This window comes from Sturnira hondurensis, unplaced genomic scaffold (genome assembly GCF_014824575.4).
Source record: "Sturnira hondurensis isolate 20B ecotype Veracruz unplaced genomic scaffold, ASM1482457v3 Scaffold0006413, whole genome shotgun sequence".
Taxonomy (NCBI): Eukaryota; Metazoa; Chordata; class Mammalia; order Chiroptera; family Phyllostomidae; genus Sturnira; species Sturnira hondurensis.
This window is the reverse complement of record NW_028079044.1, coordinates 7,494,802-7,500,818: the sequence shown is the minus strand read 5'-3', so window position 1 is coordinate 7,500,818 and position 6,017 is coordinate 7,494,802. Positions and strand designations below refer to the sequence as shown.

General features: G+C 37.9%; 1 pseudogene; it reads right to left on the bottom strand.

Annotated features, from left to right (window-relative positions):
- Positions 1-1,489: 1,489 nt before the first annotated feature.
- On the bottom strand, positions 1,490-2,024 carry LOC118988975 (ferritin light chain-like; annotated as a pseudogene).
- Positions 2,025-6,017: the final 3,993 nt, after the last annotated feature.

The window sequence follows — 6,017 nt, the reverse complement described above, 5'->3', positions numbered from 1 at the left end:
ACAGTTACTGGTTTGGCCTGCTCTTAGGAGGGCATCAACTTAGGCAAGACAGCCCTCTGGAGCAGAGGCCCTTTCAGGAGAGACTGCCAGCACTTTCAGCTACTGGGCAACACGTGCTTCCTTGAAGGAGCATCCGGAATCACATTTCCTTCTCCCCTGCTCCCTACAATTTGAACCTAGGTAAGTGTATATTTACTACACACAACAAGTATATTATTACACAGAGTGGGTAGCATGGATAAAATCAAATCACACTGTTATATCCAAAAATCCAATTCCTTATCTACCCAGGGTTTTTTTTTAGCATATTTTCTGTAAGAAAAATACCAGTAACAATATGTTACTTGTAAGAAACTCTCTGCTATTGCAAATACATTCATTACTCATTTAGGGAAACTACCTTGTGGAAGGCAAGATATGGAAAGCTGTCTATTACAGGTAGACTATGTTACCAGGAAGGCATTTCCCCGAAGCAAAGTAAAACTTCTCTCCCACTGAAAACTTACTTGTTACTGAACAACCATCTGTCTATAAAGGGAGTAAGGAGTCTTGAAACATTATTGAAAGAATCTTAAAATTATGCTTTTATTATTTTAAATTTGTGAGTAATATATACACATGTTTTATAATCTTAGACCAAAAAGCAAACCAAAGATATTCACTGTATGCCAAATTAAGGATCCACTGGTTACCCAAGGGTCTGTTTGGTTGTCTAGATCATTAGTAAGTAAAGAGGGAGCAACTGAATAGTAATCATGTAGGTCCATTGTCCACTTTACCGTGGTCCCTCAGTTTGAAGTAAGAGTAATATGTGTTCTTTTCTTTTCTTTTTTGATCAGCAAATGCCTGTTGTCCACAAGGAAAGCACACACACATTCACATTCAAACATGAAAAAAATAATATCAACAGGCTCCGTAGAAATATGCAAATAGAACAGTTTTGGAGATTTCCAAACACAAAAACTTAGGAAACCTCTAATGTGGAATACATATTTTAAAGCAATTAATTCTGAGTATTAGTTAAACAGCATATTTAATATAACAAAATAAAAGTGTCCTCAAAATCTCAGAATTAGTATCATACCATAAAAGGAAATTCACTGTTTAAAAGAAAACAGTGAAAATTTTAAGAAAAACAATAATAAAAGAATCTTTCCTAGGCTAAACTAATATTCTTTTATTTATGTGTTTTGTGTAATCATATCAAATTTTTACTTAGTTGGACTGTAATAGCAAACATTGAAGCACAAATATTATGGATTCCTCAGCACTCTATCAAGCATATTTTTCCTCTTCTACTTAAAAAGATAAGTTCTAATTATGTGTTAAAAAGTGTTTTATTTTGTTTTGCTGAAAAAAGCTTTATTGTTTGTATTTCGTCTAGTGTGTGCAAGAGGGCTCCAGGTAGTTAAAAGGATGCCTCCCGGTTGCAGGAGGAAGCTCAGGCTGAAGGTGAGGACCAGGGCAATACATGGGGTCTCTCAAAGGCTCATGGGCTCCAAAGGCTCCTAGTTGTTCTTGGGGGTGAAGCTTTCGAAGTGATACTCTCCCAGCCCAGCCTGCAAAGCTTGGTCAGGTGTTGCCCATCTTCTTGATGAGTTTCACCTCCTCATCCAGGAAGTGGTTCTCCAGGAAGTCACAGAGATGAGCTTGTGTGCAGGCAGAACCCAGGGCAGGCAGGTCCAAATGGCCCTGTTTCTGGCTCTTCTCCAGGACCATGGCAGCACCCATGGCATCCTGAATGTCACCCCATTCGTCTTGATGAGTTTTAGCACCTCTCGGAAGTGGGCGTGGCTGCCACCATGCTGGTCTTGCATCTTTAAGAGACACCCTCTTCCTCCACTGCTCTTCGGCACCGCCAGCTCGAGGAAGTGGCCCACGACGCCCTGCAGAGCCATATCCCAAAGGTGGAAATAGAAGCCCAGAGACAGGTAGGTGTAGGAGGCCCATAAACGCAAGGCGAGGAGGCAATTGATGGCAGCCTCCACCTCAGTGAAATAATTCTGACAAATCTGAGAGCTCATGGTTGTTTGGCAATAAAGAATTAAGTTTCTGAAGCTGGTGACTGGGAAAGAGGTTGGAGAGTGGGAATTCTGGAAGAAGGGGCATCCCTGGGTCAGTTCCTTCTGTCCAAATACTGTTAGAACAAGAGACAGATGGGGGGGGACCATCAAAGGCATTGCCAAAGTGTTTGTGTGTGTGTGCGTGTGTGTGTTAACATTAGTAAACAGTTTTCTAAAGTGAGTGGGCACATACAAGAATATTCAATTTTGCATAACTAGATAGTTATATTCTCTTGTGTGATCATTGATTAGCATCAAAGAGAGAGATACAATTTCTCAGAAACATGGACTCCTTAAAAAGTTGGAAAAGGAATAATTGATTTTTGTAGGTTCATTTTATATTCAGCAGGTAAATCACTCAGGGTGGCAATATTTTCTTAAATTTCAGTCTTCAAAAAAAGAAATATTTTAAAATGAGACAATGGAAACTTTATTACAAAATGGAAAGATTTATTACATAAAGTGCTAAGGAGATGCAACATAAGTCTGTCTCTTTAATGAAATGCTTCATCCATCATCCACAATACACAATATTTCACTTTCTTTTATGCAAATACACTTCTTAGGCTCTGTCATGACATAGTGATAAAAGCATGAGCCTCGAGCAAGACAGACTTGCCACTTCCTGGCTGAGTGATGCGAGCAGTGCACTGGGGCTCCCCCAAACCTGATTTTCTCACTGGTCCAAGAGAAATAAGACACACTCATCCATGCAGGGTGGTTGCCTATAAAACATGCACCGTCTCATCTGGCCCCTTCTGCTTACTATTATTTTTATTTGCATTTACATCACATAGAAATGCCAGTCGTTTTTGAAGGAATATGCTGTTAATGTAATGAAAAAGTAGGTGTTTATTAGTAATCACCTGACTTGCTATATCATCTCCCCATGTGGTATACTCAGTCATATCACAGCATCTTGTCCTGTATTTTCCATCTGTCTTACTGCTGGGCTAACACACAGCAAAGTGACTACAAATGCTCTGGAGTTTTTTTCCTACTATGATTTATTTCAAAGGGGAGTTAACCATCCCTAGAGAGTACAAATATTTAAAGGATACAGAATCTGTACACAGTTTCTGATTATTAACACTAGAATCCAGGAAACCTCTAAACAATTTTAATACACTTTAAGTTGTGCAACTCCATATCTCTCAGAGAATAGATGTAATACAGATGAGAAAAGTGAGCTCACATAAAGAAAGGGATTTGACCAAGGTCAAAGAGCTTTCAAGGGGCCTAATTAGACACAAAGGCTGTCTCATATAAACTACCTGCAGAAAAGCTGTTTACAAAATCATACATCCAGGAGTATTCTAAATAAGATAAAATTCCCAGCTGTTCACAATAATTTGACAGTTTAAATTTGTCAGAATGTTGGATAATGTGTGTGTGTGATTCATTGTTTTGGAGCCGCCTCATATTAGAGAAAAGAAAGAATCATCACTCACGACGCTGTCAGACCTCGGCATTCCACTTGCAATTCCTCACTCTGAGGGCTTATAAATTTCCTATGCTGTTTTGTGTGGTCGAAAACAAATTAATATGTCAAATTTCTTCTTCTCTTTTTACATTGGATTTCTATTCTTTATTTTTTAACAACATTTTGGGGCATTACAAAAGATTGACACAGTGCCTAACTAAATTGATCTGGATTCCAAATTATTTGGTAAGACCTGAAGTAATAAAAATGGACTTTAAATAGATATCAGGATAATTATTTTATTATTATAACCTATGTTCACTATTATTTATGGGGTCTTTGATAAATATGCTTTGGGACTAGCTAACAGTAAAATACTGTGTCTCTCACTTATAAGATGAGATGATCAAATTTAGTTATGTTTTAAAAATCCTTCTATATATGAAGTTATGCTTTTTAATAAATTGCTCTGTTAAGAAGTCAATATTTATAGAATAGTGTTACAAATGGCTGTGCTAACCTATTCTGAGGAAGAAAGAACAAACTGTATATTGCCAAATTTTTGTGGCATTCGATTTTCTTATTCTGTAAATGACCATGTGAGCAAAACAGATTTGATATCACATGAATATGATTTTTTAAATTTCAAATAAATAAATAACCCCTAGAGTTTGCCAAAATTCATATACCTAAATTATTCAGTGTTTTGAGTGCCAATCAATAACACTAAAATTCCCACTTCAGACTGCCTTTTTTCTAAATTTCAACCCAATTTGCCATAATATATAAGGCACAGAGATTTCTTTGTTTGTATAAAGACTATCCAATGTAATGTCTCACATTAGGATTTTTAATAAGATACTTTATGTCACCTGGCTGGGATAGCTCAGTGGATTGAGTGTGGGCCTGCAAATCACAGGGTCCCCAGTTCGATTCCCAGTCAGGGCACATAACTGGGTTTCAGGCCAGATCCCCAGTGCGGGGGCAATGTTCCTATCCCTCTCTTTCTCCTTCCTCTCTCTCTAAAAATAAATAAATAATAAATAATAACAATAATACAATCTTTTTTAAAAAGATACTTTATGTCTCATTAGTTCTAGGACTAACTCCATGAAATGTGGCGCAATGGCTCAACAACAGGTTGACCACATGCCTGGATCCAGAATTTCTAAAAGGTCTGCAATTAATTTTGATAGGAGTAGCATGAAACAGAAGTCCTTGCTTCACCAAGTGTTGATCCAAGCTTTCAAAAATTAAGCTCTCAATTATTCCCAGATTTAATTTCTCTGCAATAGCCCCTCTCTGCTACCTACCCCATCAATACACAAATGGGAAAATAGGGATAATTCCTCCTATGTGGGTAAGTACTAATAGGGTAATTTAGAATCTGAGAAATTCATAGAATTTAGATTCTTAAAATATGTGAGTGTGCTGGGATTACAAAATCTACCTGCTTTTTTAAAAATTGTTAACACTATTACGGATGAGGGTCCTCTCCTTAAGGAGCTTATCAGTTAGTGGGGAGTAAGGACACACAAATTATTCCAGGTACAAGAAGTGCTTGGAAAGTTCAAAGAAAAGAAAGGTGTCTACTGAGTTAAGAAAGGCAGCTTAAAGGAAATACCCCAAAATGAGGTAGGATTTTGACAGGTGGACATAGTGATAGGACAGAACGTTCCAGCTACATAAAGATGGAGAGGAGGGGAAGTTCAGGATAAGGAAGCAATAGTTGGAATAGAATGATATGGGGGGAGGCTGTGAGGTTAGGCTAAAAAAATAGGGTGAAGCTGGAGCCAAGGACCTTAGGTAGTACATTAAGAAGTTTATGATGAATGGGTAAGCCAGTAGGTCTCCAGGCCGCTGTGCAGGGAAATGACACATCCAAGCTTTGTTTTACAGACTAACCTGTAAGGAGGGTAGAGTAGAGGGAAAAGAAGTTCAGGGGACAAATTATTACAGAACTTTGTTACTTGAGATATGAAGTCGTTAGAGGTTAACCAAGAATGGAAGTTTTCTGCTAAAGTAAAAGAGTGAAGTAAGATTTGAAGATGCAATAAACCATTAACTAAGTAACTCATTCATATATTTCAGTCAATACCTATTTATCTAGTGCCTAGTATGGCCAGACACTGGTGCTGTTTGGCGCTGAGGAGACAGTAAGAATAAGAAAGGCAAGCCTTTTCCCTCAGAGAGCTTACGTTCTGAAAGGGATTGAACTTTCTTGACAATAACCTGGCAAAAGGACCTGATGCCATTATTAAAATAATTGTTAGCCATGTATTTTCCCCAGCAAACCTACCCCGAATCCACTGTTAAAAACCAACTCATGCCTTCTTGTATCCATTTGTGTAATAACAAGTCCCTGGGGAATCAAAATCTCTAACAGTTTCCTATTTCTATAGTAACAAATGATAATGAAACAAGTAACCTAAATACACCCATTATCTTACACAGTACGTGAAGGTCAAAACTACAAAAGCAGTCTCACTGGGCTAAAGTCGAGCTGTTGGCAGTGCTGATTTCTTCTTCTT